Here is a 20,837-nt window from a genome sequence, read left to right on the forward strand (position 1 = left end):
GATAAAATCAAAGACACCACAATTCAAGTAAAAGGATCCGTTTTCCCCCTTGAACAAAACCTAAAAATACTGGGCGTCACACTAGACAAACATCTATCCCTCGACAAACACACGGACAATACCGTCAGAAAAAGTATCTCGGTGCTTTGGAAACTCCGCACCATAAAAAAATACTTTGACGACACTTCATTCCGCCTGCTAGTACAATCCTCCATCCTCAGCATATTGGACTACTGCAATATCATTTACTTAAGCTCCACAAAAAAAACCATCAGGAGACTCAAAATGACCCAGAACACTGCTGTCCGCCTCATATTCGGCCTGAAAAAATGGGAACACATCACCCCTTTCTACCACAAACTCCATTGGCTGCCATTAGAATCCAGAGTCCTATTCAAATTCGCCTGCTTCTGCTATAAAACAGTATTTGGTTTATCCCCAAGCTACATCATCCCTCACTTCGCCCTAAATCACAGCATCAAGGACTCCCGCAGAATCCAATTATTCGCCTACCCCTCCCTTAAACTTTGCCACTCTAAAAAATTCCTCGACAAAACCCTCGCCTTCCAAGCCACTAAGCTAAACCCATGGTTATCCCAAATGGCCCTCAAGGCCCCCAACTACCTCGGCTTTAGAAAACTACTCAAAACCCGCCTCTTCCAAGACCAGGATCCCAACGCCCCTTCTATCTAACATCCCCTCTCCCCTCTACATCCTTCCCTCACCCCCCCCCTGGCAACTTTGATCAATTTGTTATTGAACCGCTTATAACCCCGCTCAACTGATGTAAACCACTTGTAACCTTGTTTAATTGATGTGAACCGCCTAGAACTCTTCCGGGTATGGCGGGATACAAAAATAAAGTTATTATTATTATTATTATTACTTGCTCATAGCCTACTCCTTTCAAACTGTCTGGTAAGGGTAGTCAGGTGTCTCGTTATCCTATAACTGCTTGGACTTAGATGGCTAGCACTCATATGTACATCAACAACACATGAAGCCAAAAAACAAAAATTGTACCAATGCAAGTTCCTTCCAAAACAAATCTCCTCCCTTGTAACTTATCGCTAAAATCGTCTTTAGCACCTGAAGATTAGAGGGTGGTGTAGTGTATCAAGATTTTCAGAAAGCTTTTGACAAAGTTCCTCATGAGAGGCTCCTGAGAAAATTAAAGTGTCATGGGATAGAAGGCAATGTTTTGTTTATTAGAAATTGGTTATTGGATAGAAAACAGAGGGTGTGGTTAAATAGCCATTTTTCTTGATGGCGGAGGATAAATAGTGGAGTGCCAAAGGGTATATTGGGACTAGTGCAATATAGCAGATTTATAAATGATCTGAAAATTGGAACTACAAGTGAGATAATTGAATTAGAAGATGACTCTAAACTGTTCAAAGTTGTTAAAATGCATGTGGATTGTAAAAAATTGCAGGCAGACCTTAGGAAACTGGAAGACTGGACATGGCAGGTGAAATTCAATGTGGACAAACGCAAAGTGATGCACATTGGGAAGAATGTTAGGGACCTCTTAAGGGTAAGCATCCAAGAAAAAGATCTAGGTATCATCATAGACAATACGCTGAAACCTTCTGTCCAATGTGCAAAAGCAGCCAAAAAAGCAAACAAGATGCTAGGAATTATTAGAAAAGGGATGTTAAATAAGACTGTTATAATGCCTCTGCATTGTTCCTGGTTAATTCTTTTCATACCGTTTTATTATTCAATTCAAATATTATTTTTTAGTTCCTGATGACTGCACTACTGCTGACAGCTGGGGCAATTTAGGAAAACCATTCTCAGGAGGTTCTTGAATGGTAAAACGAGAGAGAAGAAACACAAACTTTTCTTAAATGCCAAAAAAAGTAGCATGGAATGTTATTTGCTACTATTTAGGATTTTGCCAGGTACTTGTGACCTAGATTGGCCACTGAAGAAACAGGATACTGAGTTAGATGGACCATTGTTCTGACCCAATATGGCTATTCTTATATTCTTAAAATATTGGACACAGGGGACACTCCTACTTATCTTGAATTAGTACCAGATTGGACCAGTCAAAATGCATATCCTAAATCTTCCCTGCAGTGGAATAATGAGGGGTTGAATGCCCTGGTTGCCCTCTTCTCTCCCACCCACCCCTCAATGGTAATGGGGGGTCTTTTAAATGAATTCCCCCCACCTCTTCAAGTCTTCTAGTCCTCACTGGCAGTGAGCAAGAATGCCTTCTCATTGGCCTCAGCCCTTCCTCTAATGTCACTCCCTGTTTGCGAGACCTGGAAGTGACCTCAGAAGGGAGGCTCAGCCAGCACATGCAGCAGGTAAGAGACCCTGCCAGTGAAAATTAGAAGAGATACTGGGGATAGAGTGTAAGAGATCCCTTCCACTGTTTGGGGATGCATGGCATGGAAATGCTAGTGCCTCCACTGTGGACGCACACCTCCGCCATTATACCATTGCCTCCCAGAAACCAATAATGTTAAAATAAAACAAATACTGCTTTTTGTAGAGCTTCTGGAAGTCGCTTCAGATACCCATACTGAAAGATTCCAGAGCCAAAGAAACATAGAAAATGATGGCAGATAAAAACCATATATGGAGGGCTGACCTCTTGATCTAGTACCGCAAGGTACTGCTAGAGTTGTGGCTGCCATTTTAAGGCACTAGCTATTAGAGACAGGGGTGAGTGTAGCTAGCTGCTATCCTGAAGACTTGGGTTGCCTTATGGCTCCAGAAAAAGGATTGAGACATCAGGGTTTTACTTCTACTGAAAGCCTCCTCCTTTTCCTGGAGCCATATGGTAGCCATACTGAAGGCCTACTCAGATAAATAAAAGTGGGCCTGAGGGAGGGGCTTGGTATCAGAGGGGAAATTTAATTTAGAGGGTGGTGGAATAATTTGTACTGTTCCTTTGAGGGAAGAGGAGGGGGAAAGAAACGTGATGAAGACTGATCTGCTTATGCAGCTCCCGACCCAAATAACTCATATGCGGGCCTCAGCTGAATATCGGCCAGAACCTACATAAGCTCTGATGGCCAGGGCCCTGGATTCAGTGCTGGTGCCCACACAAGGGCCTGGCACTGCATATCCAGGGCTAATTTGTCCATTTATATCTAATCTAATCTTCCATTTGTGCGTCGCACATATCTATACAGGCTCAAGGCGACAGATCAAATAGGAAGGGGGAAAGTAGTAGGGGAGGGGGTATGGAGAAATGAGAAAGGGGACCCAGAAGTAGGGGGAGTTATACAGAAACTAAGACTGATAAATGGTAAAGAGGTGAGTCTTCAGGTTTTTTCTGAATGTAGTGTAGTTTGTCAGTGTTTAAAAAAATTCTGACCGCTACCATCTGAATATTACCACACTGTTTATGGAATAATGGCTAGCACTTTTGTGAGTAACTGAAAACTATTGGTGCCAGTCATACCAGTAAGCAATAATATTCTATACATTAGGCATATTATTAATTTAAGTACCAGCTTATACAATTGCCTTTTCAGGCTTTTTTTCCTATTCAATTTTTTTCTGGGAAACAAACTTGATGAATCATTTCCTGAAAGTTGAAACAGGGAATTGAAGCTGTCCCCTACTTTGTGAAGGTTAATGCAAAACCCGCTGATTGGATTTGCTAGTACCAGCTGAATTTTTATATTACTCGTATACCATAGACCAAGTGAGTTGCTGTGTAAATGTCAGCATTTAAGGCAATGACGATCATTATATTAGGTCCTTTGAGCGGACCATGCTGCTATGCACATTTGGTGCTCCAGGGCAAGAGTATGGATACAATGTGGGTCATTTTAATAGCTATATTCTAGTGCAGTGTTTTTCAACCGCTGTTCCGCGGCACACTAGTGTGCCGCGAGATGTTGCCTGGTGTGCCGCAGGGCCGCCATCAGGGCAGTACTACCAGTCCTGCATTCAGGGGCCCGGAGCTGACAGGGGGCCCGAGGCAGGGGCGCCAATAGCTCGCCAAGGCAAAGTGAGTCGATCACCCAGGACTCACTTTGTCTTGGCGATCTAATCTATCGAGCCGATAAGTCTTCTTCTCCCCGACGTCAATTCTGCAGTCGGAGAGGAAGTTCGGGCCAGCCAATCGCTGCCTGGCTGGGCGGAACTTCCTCTCCGATTGCAGAATTGACGTCAGGGAGAGCATGCGTCGGCGTCAGCTTTGGGGCCTGCTATCCATTGGTGGGTCCTGTTCCCCGATGGCAGCGGCAGTGGCAGTGGCTTGGGGAACGGCAGGGAGGGAGAAAGAAAGAAAGGGGGAAGGCAGGGAAACAGAAGGAAAGAAGAGAAACAGAAAAAAAGAAAGAAAGGTCAGGGAGAGAGGAAGAAAAAGTTGGGGGAGGGAATGAGGTGTGGAGGAGAGAAAGCATACAGGCTGATAGAAGGGAAGAAAGATTGGATGCACAGTCAGAAGAAGAAAGTGCAACCAGAAATCACCAGACAAGGTAGGAAAAATGATTTTATTTTAAATTTAGCAAAGTGGAGGCAGTATTACCACAGTTTTCAAAGGAATTTGCCCAAATAACTTAATAGTTAACTGGGTAAATTCCCAGAGATGAAAACTTCCCTTCACTTACTATGCACAGTTCTGAATTTATATCTGCTGTCTATATTTTACAATATGGTCACCTTTTACTAAACCGCAATAGTGGTTTTAGCGCAGGGAGCCTATGAGCGTCAAGAGCAGCGCTGGGCATTCAGCGCAGCTCCCTGCGCTAAAAACTGCTATTGTGGTTTAATAAAAAGGATGGAGGGTATATTTGTCTATTTTTGTATGCTATAAAAACCAAATACAGAGAGAGACTGAGAGCTGTTGACGAAGAGCTACGTGTGTGTCTTTCTTCGATTCCAGCTAGAATATCAGCTTTGTGTTCAGCCAAACAGGCCCAGGTTTCGCACTGAATAAAGTATTTTATAATTTTTCACTATTCTGTTTACTTAATATTTCATAATAAAGTAATTATAAAATACTTTCTTTGTGTTTATTTGATTCCTATTCAAGAGAATTACTTTATATATAGTCAATATAGGCACAGAGTTAAATTTTTTAACATTTTCTAATGGTGGTGTGCCTTGTGATTTTTTTCATGAAACAAGTGTGCCTTTGCCCAAAAAAGGTTGAAAAACACTGTTCTAGTGAACACATTGTTGTTGTTTTTTTTACTTTATTTCTGTTTTATACAATTCCATCGTTGCAGAAAATACCTGTTCAGCTTGGCATGGCGCACAAAAATTATAACCCGGAACTACAGATTTTAAATTGTATTTATTTTACATCTATGCATTTTTTATATCTTGAGAAGACAGATCACTAGAATCATATAAGCCAAGCAAATATTTCATGTTTAGTTACGACAGCAAAAATGAATAAATGCACAACCGGAGCTTAGGAGCCAACATTTGAAAATGATTGGGGTGGGGGGGTGCTCAACTCATAACTCACAACAAATTTCCCCTCATCCAGAAAAAAAAAATAAATATATATATATATATATATATATCTGATAATGGGTGGCAAGCCTGTATCTAAATGCTAAAAGCATGGCAGGTAATCTGGATATATGAAAAGTTAGGGTCCTGTCACTCTCCCCCACCTCACCCCTACCCCTCATAGCACTTTTCTCCAAACAGTCCCTTTCTTCCTTCAGCCCATCCATACCACTCTCTATTCTCTTTCCCCTAATTTCTTCTTCCCCCTCATTCCTTCTGGTCCTTTTCCCTGTCGCTATGCCTCCTGCATAGGTATAATTTGATTTTTTTATATTTGAGGCCAAGGAGTTTGATAGATGTTTTCCTGCTCCACTCTCTAAATCATTTTAGCCTGTTCAGGTTCTCATTTTCCCTCGACCTAGTCTTCTATGTATTTCCCTCCAATCCCTTACTGATTGATTTGAACCTGGAGCACAAAAATTTTTAAATGATCTTATTGTTGCCTGTTCTTATTTTTTTTTTCTTTCTAGTCTCACACTCCTACCACTTCTATCCCCTCTACTACTACTACTACTACTACTGCTATTTCTAGAGCGCTACCAGACCTACGCAGCACAGTACAGAGTCACAAAAGCTCAAATGAGTTTGCAATCTAAACAGTCAAGATGGACAAACAGGATGCTAGGTAAAGGGGATGGTTAAACTGCTGACTCAACCTATCTCCCCTATCAGTGCTCCCCCCCCCCCTTATTCTTTGAATCAGACATAGTTTTATCTCCTTTCCCTCATCTTTCTCTTTCTTCAGCCCATCTCTCATCCACTTATCTTTGTAACACAACCCATGCCCTTCCCAACTTGCATTTACTTCTATCTGTAATCCCTTTCGTAGTCCATATCTCTTCCCTTGCCCTTTTTTCCTCTCACAACCTATCAGTGCCTGTTCTAATCTTTCATTTCCCTGCTTCTCTATCAATTCCTCATTCCTTTTGCAGTGCCTCCCTCCAGTGGCATAGCAAAAGTGAGAGGAGCCCGGCACAGTGGTGCCTCTCCCCTGCCCTTTTCTCCACCCCCTCCCCGCTCCTTCACCACTGCCCTGCCATGTGCGTGCACCCCTTCCCTATGCCATACCTCTTTTAACTTCCCTGAGACGAGCAGCATCAACAACTCGCTGCCTAAATCAGCTCTCCCTCTGACGTCACTTCTTAGGTGTGGGACCCAGAAGTGACATCAGAGTGAGAGCTGATGCTGGCGAGAGCAGCAGGTTGGAGATGCTACTCATGCCAGCAAAGAGATAGAGGTATGGTGGGGGTGGGTGGGAAGTGAAGGTGCGTGTGTGGTGGGAGAAGGAATGGCAAAGAGCGGGGGTGGAAAGGAGGACGGGTGCTAGCGCACTCACTAAGACGGCACCTGGGGCAGACCACCACCCCTGCCCTTTCTTACTATACCACTGCCTCTCTCAGCACCTCTCCCCCCTCTCATCCAGCCTGTCTGACCTACACTGCTGCTCTCCTCTGCTCCCATTGCTCAGACATTCCTTTGGTCAATAGTTGCAGGGGGAGGTAGGACCAGTAGCATAGGAAACACCAGCCTTCTGTCCTGTTTGCCTCTGTGATCTATTGACTGGCTAAGGAATGTCTGACTAAAGATGTCTCCTAAGCTACTGGCCCTGCCTCCTTTGCAGCTTATTGGCTGGTTAAGGAATGTATGACCAATAGGCTGCAGGGGGAGGCAGGAGAAGTAGCTGCAGAGACTCAGCCTTACTTCCTGAATTCCCCTGCAGTTCTTTAATGGGAAGTTCTCCATGGATAAGCAGGATAGCAACAGCCACACATATGGATGACGTCACAGCTGACGTTGCTGGTCGGCCCTTGTCAAAGAGCTCAGAATGAACTTTAAAGTTCTGAGCTCATGCACTAGTTCCATACCCTACCCTAGCAACAGAATACATAAACCCTTCAGTTATTTTTTTAACCGCCACAGCGGTCACAAGCCATTGAGCCCTTGTCCGTTTTTATTAATATTTTATTGTTTTATATTCACTAGTTTAACACGATCTTTAACTACATCTACTGCACCAACAAGAAGAGGCATTAAAAATAAATATAAAGTGTATACCGCGTCATTGGGTCATAATAAACTTCAGCTTTTGCACCAGCATTCCGTGGTAGTGGAATCAGTGCTGAAACGCTCAAAAAGCTCAATAAATTTCTCTAATGCTCCTTCTACAAAAGACCACAAAATTATTAGATGTGGTTTCCAGAAAAGTCTATCAAAATGCAATGTTACAAGTGCATATTGTGAATCATCGATTTCATATTTCGCAATACCTATTTGACTTATTGGAAAAGCTAGAAAATCCAACAGCATTGTCAGACCTGCAAGAGTGTACTAAATACCTTATTTGTACCTCTTGACATGCACATGACACTGCATCTAGAGAAGCAGTCATACCAATAGGAGCAAGACATATGGCTTGGCTTAAAGCTTCTGGTATCAGAGAGGATGCACATAACAAATTGACCAATGCACCCTGTACAGGTGATGATCTTTTTGGAGACAAAGTTGAGGCCATATTTTCAAAATTAAAGGATAATGATATTACACTCCAGACATTATATCAACAATTGTTTTCTCAGAAATGTTCTACCAATCGTTTCAACAGAAACCCCTTTGGTAATTACAAAAAATTTAACCAACAAAGATACAATTACAGGAAATATAAATATAACAAACCACCATACCAACACAACTCCAGGCAAAGACCCAGGGAGAGGAAGACAACCAAGCAGGCTTCCACATCTGTACATAAAGCCAGCTCCGAATTTTTGATACTGTTCTTCACTACATCACAAACCAAACCTGTAGGAGGTCGTCTATCCTTCTACCTTCATCAGTGGACACAGATCACATCAGACCAGTGGGTCCTATCCATCATCCAGAGAGGTTACAGACTTCGGATGCTATCAGTCCTGAAATTTCACAAACTGCAAAATCATTTGTTGCCTCATGACCAAATTATAGTACTGCGCAAAGAGATCTTAAACTTTTAACTTCAAATTGCATAGAGCTGGTACCTCTCCAAAATCAAGGATTTTATTCCAAATACTTTTTAATTCCAAAAAAAGAAGGGTGGCCTCAGACCAATCTTGGACCTGAAAGGGCTAAATCTGCATATTTTCAGAGAAAAATTCAGAATGCATACATTGACCACCATCCTACCTCATCTAAGATAAAACGATTGGATGGTTTCTTTAGACCTAAAAGATTGCATACGTCCATATTCCCATCTGTCCATCTTTTTCGCCGATATCTACGCTTTACATGTGAGAATGAACATTATCAATACATGGTACTCCCTTTTGCACTGTCTACTCAGCCTACTCAGTCTCTGGAGTATACAGGAGCTTTTATCCACACACCATTGATATCGGCTTACCTTCCATCTCCACGTCAATTAACAATTCTACAGATAGCCCAAAATTTATCCAGCCAACAGTTTGTGACAGCAAAAACATTTTTACATCTACTGGGACATACGGCAGCCCCCATTCACACCGTCCCTCACGCGTGGCTGTACATGCGTTCTCTTCAATGGGACCTCAAATTGAAATGGAATCAATATCTAAATCAATTGTCAGATATCCTCCTAAACTTACTTGCTCCACTTCATCACTGACGCTGACCCATTCTGCTTCTATTCCTTTCTCTCCTCTCTTCAACCTTCCAAAGTATTTAGATCAATGCTGTCTTTTTAAAATGTTTATTTTATTTTTATTTTTCCTCTAACTCTACTTTTCACTTCACTATTACCCTCCAGGTACTTTAGTTAGATTGTGAGCCTTCGGGACAGTAAGGGAATTTTCCAAGTACCTTTCTTATTTCTAATCTTAATGTATATTTTCTGTAAACCGCTTAGAACCTAACGGATGTAGCGGTATATAAGAAATAAATTACATTACATTACATTACATTACATTACATCCTCCCAGTTACAAACAGCACTTGAGCTGCTCTTCAGTGGTGGCTTCAACCCACTAATCTCATGCAAGGCAATCTGTTTCATATGCCAAAACCACAAACAACAATCACCACAGATGCATCACACATGGGATGGGGTGCTCATACTTTGAAGATCAGCACTCAAGACCACTGGTCTCACGAGGAATCCAAGCTTCATATCAACATTCTGGAGCTACGAACAGTGTATCTAGCATTTCTAACTTTTGAATACCAGATAACCAACAAGGTTGTACAGGTTCAAACTGACAATCAGGTAACAAAGTATTACTTGAACAAATAAGGGGGCACAGGCTCCCTTCTTTTATGTCAGAAGGCAGTGCAAATTTAGCAATTCGCATTGTGAAAGAGTATTTTTCTCACTGCAATACACCTGCTAGGGACACAAAACCAACTAGCCGACCCTCTCAGCAGACACCTGCAGTTACACGAATGGTCTCTGCACCCAGAGACATTCTCCCAAATCACCAAAACATTTGGAATACCAAGGATCAATCTATTCACATCCCAAGACAACATGAAATGTTGCCTGTTTTGTTCAAAAATTCTATCAGCTCAAAGCCTATCCAGCGATGCAATCGCTCTATCGTGGTCGGCTCACCTCCTTTATGCATTTCCTCCACTTCCTCTCATGCAGAAAGTACTAATAAAAATTTGTCAGGACCATGCAAAGTGCATTCTGATGGCTCCTTATTGGCCACGTCAAACAAGGTTTTCAACCATACTGCGTCTACAGGAAGAACCACCAATCCATCTACCACTCCTTCCGGATCTATTGTCCCAACATTCTGGAAAAACATTACACCTGAATCTATGCTCCCTATCTTTGATGGCATGGAAGCTGAATGGAGGACTTATGCCGATTTAAATCTTACATCAGAAGTAGAGGAGGTACTTCTTCAATCCAGGAAAATGTCCACTCGTAACTCTTATGCATACAAGTGGCAAAGATTTACAACATGGTGTTCCAGTTCATCTATTGACCCATTTACTTGCTCAATATCAATTATGCTCCAGTACCTACTCCATCTTTCAAAGTCTGGATTGACAGTTGCGTCCGTAAGAGTGCATCTAAGTGCTATATCTTCTCTACACAATCCTATTTCTGGTCATCCTATTTCTCTTGACCTTTTGGCATCCAGATTTTTAAAGGGACTTCTAAAAAAAACAAAAAACTACCAACTTTGAATCCTCCTCCACAGTGGGATCTTAATTTAATATTATCAGCTTTATTGAAACCTCCATTTATCAATCCAGATCAAATGGATTTAAAATATTTAACCTGAAAAACTTTGTTTCTTATTGTTATAACATCAGCAAGAAGAATAAGTGAACTTCAAGCATTGGTATACTATCGTCCATACCTACAATTTTTTCCAAATAAGGTATTATTGAGAACCCATCCAAAGTTTCTACCTAAAGTAGTTACATCATGCCACATTAACCAGCCAGTTGTTTTACCAACCCATTTTGAAAATGCATCAATTCATCACAATTTATATTGTGGCAATATTCTGTGAGCCTGTCTACGCAGAACATCTTCAACAAATCGTCAATCTCAACTATTTCTGTCTTTGGTGCTAGCACATTAGGTAAACCTGTTTCAAAAAGAATGTTGAACTGGTTAGCAGATTGCATATCATTCTGCTATAGCAAAAATTCTTCTACATTAATATCTAAAATTACAGCTCATAAACTTAGATTGAAAGCTGTTTCACTTGCTTACTTAAGAAATGTTTCCATAATTGGCATTTGTAGAGCAGCAACATGGAGCAATCCATGCACATTTGTTAATCATTACTGTTTAGATCAATCTTTTCAGGTTGATTATTTGTCAATTGTTGATGATAAAATGCACAATTCTAAGAATGTGTTTATTGTTAATAATAAAACTGTTTTTGAAATTCCACTAACCTCCTCCTCCTTATTATCTGGTTAGTGAGACAACCTGAAGCCTGGGAATCTCCACATGTGTGGTTGTTACTATCCTGCTTATCCATGGAGAAAGTGAATGTTGCACACCTGAAACAGGTGGTCTCTGTGGATAGCAGGATACAACAGCCACACAATCCCGCCTATCCCTTCCCTTAACAAATTTTATTTTTGGCTCATTGGAAGCTATTATATTTAACTGAAGGGTTTATATATTCTGTTGCTAAGGGATGCAATAGGGTATGGAACTAGTACATGAGCTCAGAACTTTAAAGTTCATTCTGAGCTCTTTGACAAGGGCCGATTGGCAGCATCAGCTATGACGTCACCCACATGTATGGCTGTTGTATCCTGCTATCCATGGAGAACACCTGTTACAGGTGTGCAACATTCGCTATTTCAGCTCTGGTGTCTCTGCATTGCTGGAAAGTATATTGGGGGGTGCTCTAGCACTCAGAGCAGGTGTCTATGAACTAGATAATCTATCATCAAAATAGAACTGCAACTCTTCAGCTCTCAGATGCCTGCGTTGGCTTAATCATTGTCTGTGAGCCAACACTAGCAGACCAGTTGGTATCTTTCATTGAGCATTGAAGAGTATTTTAGTTGCTTTCAATATTTATAAGTTTTAAATATGCAAATAAAATTTCAAGCCTCTCAATTAAAGTGCTTTGAAAAATCAAAAACCGGCACTTAGCTTTTGAATAATGTCGCCGGTATGATCCGTTAGTAATCACCCAACGGGCCCCGTTTCACCCAAGATAGGGCTTCATCAGGGGTCGGATTACTGATTGAGCAGTTAACGCTCGTTCTTTTGATCTGTAAAAATGGCGATACTCTTCAATGCTCAATGAAAGATACCAACTGGTCTGCTAGTGTTGGCTCACAGACAATGATTAAGCCAACGCAGGCATCTGAGAGCTGAAGAGTTGCAGTTCTATTTTGATGATAGATTATTTAGTCCTTGTTTGCTTTGTACTTACCTAGGAGAGGACTTGTTTTCCATTTGAGATTTAGTCTATGAACTAGAGTCAAAGGTTTACAAGTTTAGGAGTAGATCCAGGTTATGACCTAAAGCAAAAACAGTTCTGTGAGACTACAACTAAGGGAGTAATTCTGTAAAGAGCTTGTATTCTTAGGTTCCTATTCAAAGCCTATGCTATAAAGGAAAATAGGTACCACAGACAGGAATGGAAAGTGTAATCCATGCTTATCTCCTTCTGGTGCCTCAATGTTTTTCACATAGGATCATATACTATACATGATGCCTAAAATATCAGCCCAGAAAAGAATGACACTTAACTTTTGAGGTGTTTTATACAATTATGCTAGGTGTGATTTATAGAATCATGCCTAGCACTCATACACATGACTAACATGTAGGTACATCCATTTAGGCTAATGAAGACCAATGAAGGGAATAGACTTAGTAGATAAAGACAGGTTGTTCACTCTCTCCAAGGTAGAGAGAACGAAAGTGCACTCTCTAAAGTTAAAAGGGGTTAGATTCTGTACAAACTTAAGGAAGTTCTTCTTCACCCAGAGAGTGGTAGAAAACTGGAACGCTCTTCCGGAGGCTGTTATAGAGGAAAACACCCTTTAGGGATTCAAGACAAAGCTAGACAAGTTCCTGCTGAACCAGAACGTACGCAGGTAGGGCTTAGACTCAGTTAGGGCCACCACGGGAGCAGACGGCTAGGCACGATGGACCACTGGTCTGACCCAGCAATGGCAATTCTTATGTTCTTTCAAATGAGGAAAGACTAAAAAGGTTAGGGCTCTTCAGCTTGGAAAAGAGACAGCTGAGGGGAGATATGATTGAAGTCTACAAAATCCTGAGTGGATCGATTACAAAGACTAGAGGACACTATGTGAAGTTACAGGGACATACATTTAAAACCAATAGGAGGAAATATTTTTTCACTCAGCTCTGGAACGCATTGCCAGAATTTGTGGTAAGAGTGGATAGCGTAGCTGGTTTTAAGAAGTGTTTGGACAATTTCCTGGGGGAAAGTCCATAGTCTGTTATTGAGAAAGACATGGGGGAAGTCACTGCTTGCCCTAGATCAGTAGCATGGAATGTTGCTACTCTTTGGGTTTTGGTCAGGTATTAGTGACCTGGAATGGACACTGTGAGAACGGACTACTGGGCTTGAAGGACCTTTGGTCTGACCCAGTAAGGCTATTAACATAAGAACATAAGCAGTGCCTCCGCCGGGTCAGACCATAGGTCCATCTTGCCCAGCAGTCCGCTCCCGCGGCGGCCCAGACAGGTCACGACCTGTCCAAATCACCAGAAGGGGCCCCCATGCCACCTTGGTTTCCTATTGAGTCCTATCTTCCCATCAAAGTCCTAGCCCTCCGGTCTTGCACATGCACGACCTGGTCGTGTTTCTATACTTATTTTCTGGTTAGCTTTCTCAGTATCCCACGATCCCTTTATCCCTCAGGAATCCGTCCAGTCTCTGTTTGAATCCTTGTACCGTACTCTGCCCAATCACGTCCTCCGGTAGCGCATTCCAAGTGTCCACGACCCTTTGGGTGAAAAAAAACTTCCTTGCATTCGTTTTGAACCTATCTCCCTTCAGTTTCTCCGAATGCCCCCTCGTACCTGTTGTCCCCTTCAGCCTGAAGAATCTGTCCCTATCCACCCTCTCTATGCCCCTCATGATCTTGAAGGTCTCTATCATATCACCCCTGAGCCTCCTTTTTTCCAGAGAGAAGAGCCCCAGCCTATCCAACCTCTCGGCATATGGGCAGTGTTCCAGCCCTCTTACCAGTTTCGTTGCTCTCCTTTGGACTCTCTCGAGTACCGCCATGTCCTTCTTGAGGTACGGCGACCAATATTGAACGCAATATTCCAGATGCGGACGCACCATCGCTCGATACAGTGGCAAGATGACTTCCCTCGTCCTGGTTGTTATGCCCCTTTTTATGATGCCCAGCATCCTGTTGGCTTTTTTTGAGGCCGCTGCGCACTGTGCAGATGGCTTCAGTGATGCATCCACCAGCACTCCCAAGTCTCTCTCAAGACTGCTTTCTCCCAACAATGCCCCCCCCAATTTGTAGTTGAACAACGGGTTTTTTTTCCCTATATGCATGACCTTGCATTTTTCCACGTTAAAGCGCATTTGCCATTTGTTCGCCCAGTCTTCCAGCTTGTCTAGGTCCCTTTGCAGGTCCTCACACTCCTCCCTGGAGCTAACTCTGCCGCACAGTTTGGTATCGTCTGCAAATTTTATAACCTCGCACTTTGCCTCCTTTTCCAGGTCATTGATAAATATGTTGAAGAGTAACGGCCCCAGCACCGATCCCTGCGGCACACCGCTCGTGACTCCCCGCCAGTCAGAATATTGGCCCTTCACTCCGACCCTCTGCAGTCTACCCGACAACCAGTGCTCTATCCATGTTCTTAAATCTTTTGTATGTGCAACCTTTTACAGTAGGAAATGTATATAATCTAAAATTCTGAGAAAACGTTTTCTATCAGTAAATTTAAAGTGATCAATAATATAATCAGGTATAAGGCCAAACAATGTCTTCTAACAGCTACAACCTAACTTGAATAATGAATAAGGCACAAACTGTAAGTACTAACAACATTTTTAAGTTCTCTGTTTTTGTTTGCCTATGTAAATTGTTATTGACCTTAGCTAAAGCAAACCCAGTCTTCTGTTTCTTCATCCCACATGTTTCTAACATTTGTTAAAAACTTGATTGTAGACAACAAAACTTCCTATTTTCTGTAGAAATGTCAGTTAATAAAGAAACCTGTCCAAAAAGACAGTTTCCTACATTTTCTTTATAAGGAGCTCTACAGGCCTCTCAAAATCAAATTAGTGAACACTATTGGATTTTGGTGTTTTTCTACAAAACTGGTACATTGTTACTCGCATCCCTGATTCCAATCTCAATGACACACGTATGTAGAATTCTGTCTGCTCATTACCATGTTGCAGAAGCCCCAAACGTACAGTATTCTCATGTCATGCAATGCCATCTATAACCCCTCAGCGTCCTTCACTGACTAAGGTGGGTTGGCATTGTAAATATGATGGAGTTCTCTTGGTAAGATGTTCTCTTGGGTCCTTTTGCTCTTGTCTAAGAGATAGCATGCCTGATCAGAGGAAGTTGGAGGAATTGCCTGATCAGAGGAAGCCCAACATTCTCCATTGCAATCCTCAGCTAAACTTCCCATCAGTCCAGGAATTGTGAAGTAAGAATAAAAGCAAAAAAGACGATTCTATAAGTACCTCAGTCTAGGAGTCCCAATACCATGTGCTTAACTCCAATGGCTATAATGGCAACTGGGTACAAAAAATTCCATTCTATAATATTGGTGTAAGGTTGGCATTGGCATACCCATGTATAGGTGTACCCTCTTATACTGTGTCAATAAACTACTTGCAAAACTCTGAGACACGCCCATGGACACCTTTTCAACAGAAGAAACCAAAAAGAACAGTGAAGGCAACTACAGGTGTTTGGATGCTTTTATTCTTCAAATGAAAGATTTGACTTGTTTTGGCCTAATGGCCTGCATCAGGATACATATCATCAAACTGTGGGTAATGACTGTTGCATAAATCTAATATTTTTCAACAACAAGGTAACAATTATAGCTGTTGGGCCTTCAATTCCAATATCTATATTAAGCCTGATGTTGGCCCTTAGGCCGAAACACGTTCATATTGAGCCTTTCATTTGAAGAATAAAAGTATCCCAGTATCTTTGGTTGCCTTCATTGTTCTTTTTGGTTTCTTCTAGTCATGTGTACACCACCACCCCTTGCAGTTAAGCACTATGGCACTGGCACTACCTTATAGAATAGTGCCTAGTGCACATAACAGTCAGTTAATGGCACCTTTGATGTATATAAGAAGTGCCTACCTCTATGATGCACTTTATAGAATTGTCCACAAAGAGTTCCATTGCAACACTGATGACTTAGATCCTCCATTATGAAGGGCCGCTTAAAAGTTCTCAGCCCAACCAAGAAGAGAATGATATAGAGTCATGAAACTTACAAGTTATTCCATACCTTTTTTTGACACTTTTCATTTTATTTCATATCATTGACATGAAAAGTGTCAAGAAAAGTATGGAATAACTTGTAAGTTTCATGGCTGCATATCATTCTCTTCTTGGTTGGGCTGAGAACTTTTCAGCAGCCCCTCATAGGATTAGTTTTGTTTGTTTTGGGGGGTTTTATTTTAAAAATCATCTATCTTGTAGTTTACTGGCATCCAATGTTAGATGCTAGGGCTGTTAGCAAAAGCAGAAACCCAGGAACAGATGCTGTTCAAATATTAGCACTTGGATGCCCTAGATTTGCATTGTGGTTCTGAATCATGAAGAAGCCACTTTGCATCAGAATGTTGGAGAGAAGCCAATAATGCTCAGGAAGGAAGCAGGATTTCGGAGGGATTTTAATTTCAATTATGGTAGGTGATCCTCAGCGCTACAGCAATGAACAAGCAACAGCGGGAAAATGCTAAGTCAAGATAACACGACAAGGTGCTTTATTTAAGACACCTTGATAAATGAGCAAACACTGTTGGATGAAAAGGGCTCATTAATTGCTCAGTGTAATAACATGATATAAAGAAAGACCAATTCAATAGTTTGGCAGCTTAACCAGTGCATAAGTTCAAATAATAGGTGTCAAAGCAAACATTTCAGAAAGGAGCCAGAAACTTTGAAAGTTGGGGGGGATGAATAAGATTCCCTCTCCAAAGGTCTGAGAGTTAGGAATTGAATCTTCTTTGAAGATCCAGCGGTACGTGCCTCCTCCCAAAAATGTAAAAGTGTCTGGAATGTGCCAGAATCATACACTGTCTGAAGCAGATAAATCTGTTGAGCCCACTCTCTTTTTGGTCCATCCTCCTCCATATTACATTGGCTATTTGGGCAAAATGTATACTACTGTACCTGAAGCAGGAGTAATATATTGCTCTTGAATGCTCAAAATTGGCACTCGGCACGCGACATTCCCATGGCGAGGGCCAAACTGCGGCTTCCGCTACAGTTCGGGTCGCCTCCCTCTGCTCACCCCTCCCCTAAGCTTACTCCCTTGACTCTGATTGGCCCTCTTTCCCTAGCCCTAATTCTCTTTACCCCTATTTCCCCTCCCTACCTCCCTTTCCCTTCCCCCCCCCCAGGTAACGGCCTCGGCCATTTTGTCGCCGCTGCCCCCTATATGGTGGGGCGCATGTCCTACACATAAAAAAACCAAAAAAAACCCAGTTTACTCATTAAGAAGGTAATTCTGTACTGGGCGCCTCTGTTTAGGTGTCTAATTCTATATATGATGCTAAAACATGCATAAATAAATTTAGGCACATGCCCAATTTGTGCACACAATTTAATTGCCAAATGAGCCAATTAACACTGATAATTGGGTGCCAGTCATTTATTTATTTAATTTGTTTTCTGTCCCATTGTCCCCAAAGAGCTCAGAATGGCTTACAAGTTAAACATACATATTATAGAGTTGACAGGTTACAATTTGGCATAATTACAGAACAAGTTTACTAGACAAGGTTGTCTCCTAACTTGATACAGACTATAAGGATCTAGTACAAATAGTTTCCAGGTTATAATTTGCATAGTTATCCATGGCAGTGCATGTTTTTTCAATGCAAGTTTTTATCCCAATGTGACACATATTGAGATCTAGTACCAATATATTAGACTACAATCTATTTGTCATGGACAGGTACTGGCTGTTACTCCTTTTTGTATACGGGAGCCTGCTAAAATGTAATAGTGTAAGGGACATACAATATACCTGGTGTAACTATCATTGACTTTAAGCCAGGTTTTAGTAGTCAGGAATATGTCCCAGTTTTTACAGTTTTAGTATGATGTATTTGTTATTTACCAGTCTGACTTTTGTGAGGGTGATGATATGTTTTTTGTTGCGGGGGTGTAAGAGGAAAAGGAGATTCCTCTCAGGTTGTAGGGGCTGTGTTGGGAGGAGGTTTTTGGGTCAGCATATCAGCCCTGGTTGATAACTAGGGTAGGAAAGCACATGATGGGTAAGATTATTATAAGTTTTAAGTTATAGCATTGGGGTTGTTGAATTCTATCTTTATTTTACGGGTCCTTTTATTAAGGTGCGCCAGCCGATCTAGATCTCCAAAGACCAGCGCGCACCAAATGCCTGTAATCTATTTTGGTGCCAACTAGTATTAATTTAAATTTGTGTGCACATCTTTAGATGCCGGGATCTGCACGGAAGTTGTATGTGTGGATCCGAAAAGGGGGCACAACCATAAGGAGGAACATGGACAGATCAGAGGCATTCCTGGAATTTGCGTACAGCGTTACAGAATAAGGTGGATCCACACTTAGGGCTCCTTTTATTAAGGTGCGCTAGGGCTTTAACACACGGAATAGCGTGCGCTACATCGCCGCACGCGCTAGACCATAACACCAGCATTGAGCTGGCGTTAGTTCTAGAAGTGTAGCGTGCGGTAATTTCCTACGTGCACTAAAAACACTAGGGCACCTTAGTAAAAGGAGCCCTTAATTTAGGTGCAAGAATTTACACCAAGGGCTCCTTTTACGAAGGCACGGTAGCAGTTTAACACGCATAACGCATCCTAAATCGCCCGACACGCTAGCTGCTACCGCCTCCTCTTGAGCAGGCAGTAGTTTTTGGGCTAGCGCGGGGGTTAGCGCATGATGAAAAGTCGAGTACATTAAAGCCGCTACCGCGGCTTCGTAAAAGGAGCCCCAAGTTTGTTGGTATAAATCCTTGCACCAAAAATTGGGTATGGATATGGATTCCAGTGCTAAGTACTATTTTATAAATTTATTTATTTAAAACATTTTTAATCCGCCTTTATCAAAGGTGGCTTACAAGTTTCCATACATAATAAAATTGCAAAATAAAAAGTTTTCATAAAGAATAAAATCACAACATAAAAAGACATTCATTAAGTAGGGGAAAATACAGTTACAATAGTCTATCTGCATAGTCACAAAATGAATGCATTCAAACTGTTCTTGAGTACCATCGTTCTTTACTTTAATAAACCATTTACCTGTTCAAACCAAATTCAAACCACTGTTATGTATTCACTTAAAAAAAAAAAGCGTGAACAAATAAGTAGGTTTTAAGCACCCAACTGAGCACTTTTTTATAGAATAGTGCTTAGCACTATTTTTTTCCCTCAGCACAATATATAGATTTTAGTCCTCCTTATGAGTTTATTCTATAACAGAACCTAAGAGCCTAGGTTCCCTAGGAAGGGCTATAGCTTCCTGTTGCATCTGTACCCAGAGGTTGTGAGATCAAGTCCCAGTGCTGTTCTCTGTGACCCTGGACAAGACACTTAACCCTCCAGTGCTGACCACTTTGAACATCAGCTTTGAAATGTCAAAGCAGCAAAAAGGCAGTATACAAGTTCCCTTTCCACGTATAGAATATTAACATAGTCTGGTATTGGTGCTTTTAACATCTACAGTAGGTGCCTGCACTGTTTTCTGGGAGAGCAAACATTTTTTAATGCAATACTAATTTACATGTCATTGGTTTACGCCAGGGTTCTCAAAGTCCCTCCTTGAGGGCCGCAATCCAGTCGGGTTTTCAGGATTTCCCCAATGAATATGCATGAGATCTATGTGCATGCACTGCTTTCAATGCATATTCATTGGGGAAATCCTGAAAACCTGACTGGATTGCGGCCCTCAAGGAGGGACTTTGAGATCCCTGTACGCGCTGCATCGGCCCGGATTCTAAAAACAGTGCCTTAAGTTAGGCAACTTAAGTTGAAAACACAGTTTAAAACAGAAAAAAAAAAGCTTTTGAAAGAAAAATATAGGTGCTGATAAAAATGGCACCAGAAACAAGTCAGACAGATGTTACAGGGAAAAGAGGTCAGATTCAGTTCTCTGATGATGCGCTGAGATATGAAAGATAACAAATGGTAATCAGCACAAAGTTCATTTTTCCTTCAAGTTTCAATACTGCAAACCTTACCTAGTTTCAGCCTTTACTCTTATTTCCTCACCACAGCAAATAAATTTCCATCTTGCTCTGTCACGTCCTCTGTTAATCTAGCTATGAGCATCCAACTAACTCTTTGAAAAATGGTCTCAGAAATGTCTTCCATAAAGCCTTTTGCAAAACTCAGGCTAAGGTGCCACTGGAATAAACGCAGCAGGGTTAAATGATGGTCTGAAAAGGTCAATAGGAAATGCTTAACTGAGAAAGCTATTCTGAAGGAAAAAAAAGTGCAAAAATAGATTACACTGGCCTTCCAAAAGTCCAGTTGCTCTCAGTCATATCTTTAATTTTCCAATAAGAGAATCAAAGTGAATCTCTAATCCTCTTATCTTACCTTCACATACCAGCACTGTCAATGCCACAGGTAATTTTACATGTAAATGAGCCTATTCATCATTCACTGCTCCTCAGCCCCTCACTTTCAGCTCCACGA

This window comes from Geotrypetes seraphini, chromosome 13, assembly GCF_902459505.1.
Source record: "Geotrypetes seraphini chromosome 13, aGeoSer1.1, whole genome shotgun sequence".
Lineage (NCBI taxonomy): Eukaryota > Metazoa > Chordata > Amphibia > Gymnophiona > Dermophiidae > Geotrypetes > Geotrypetes seraphini.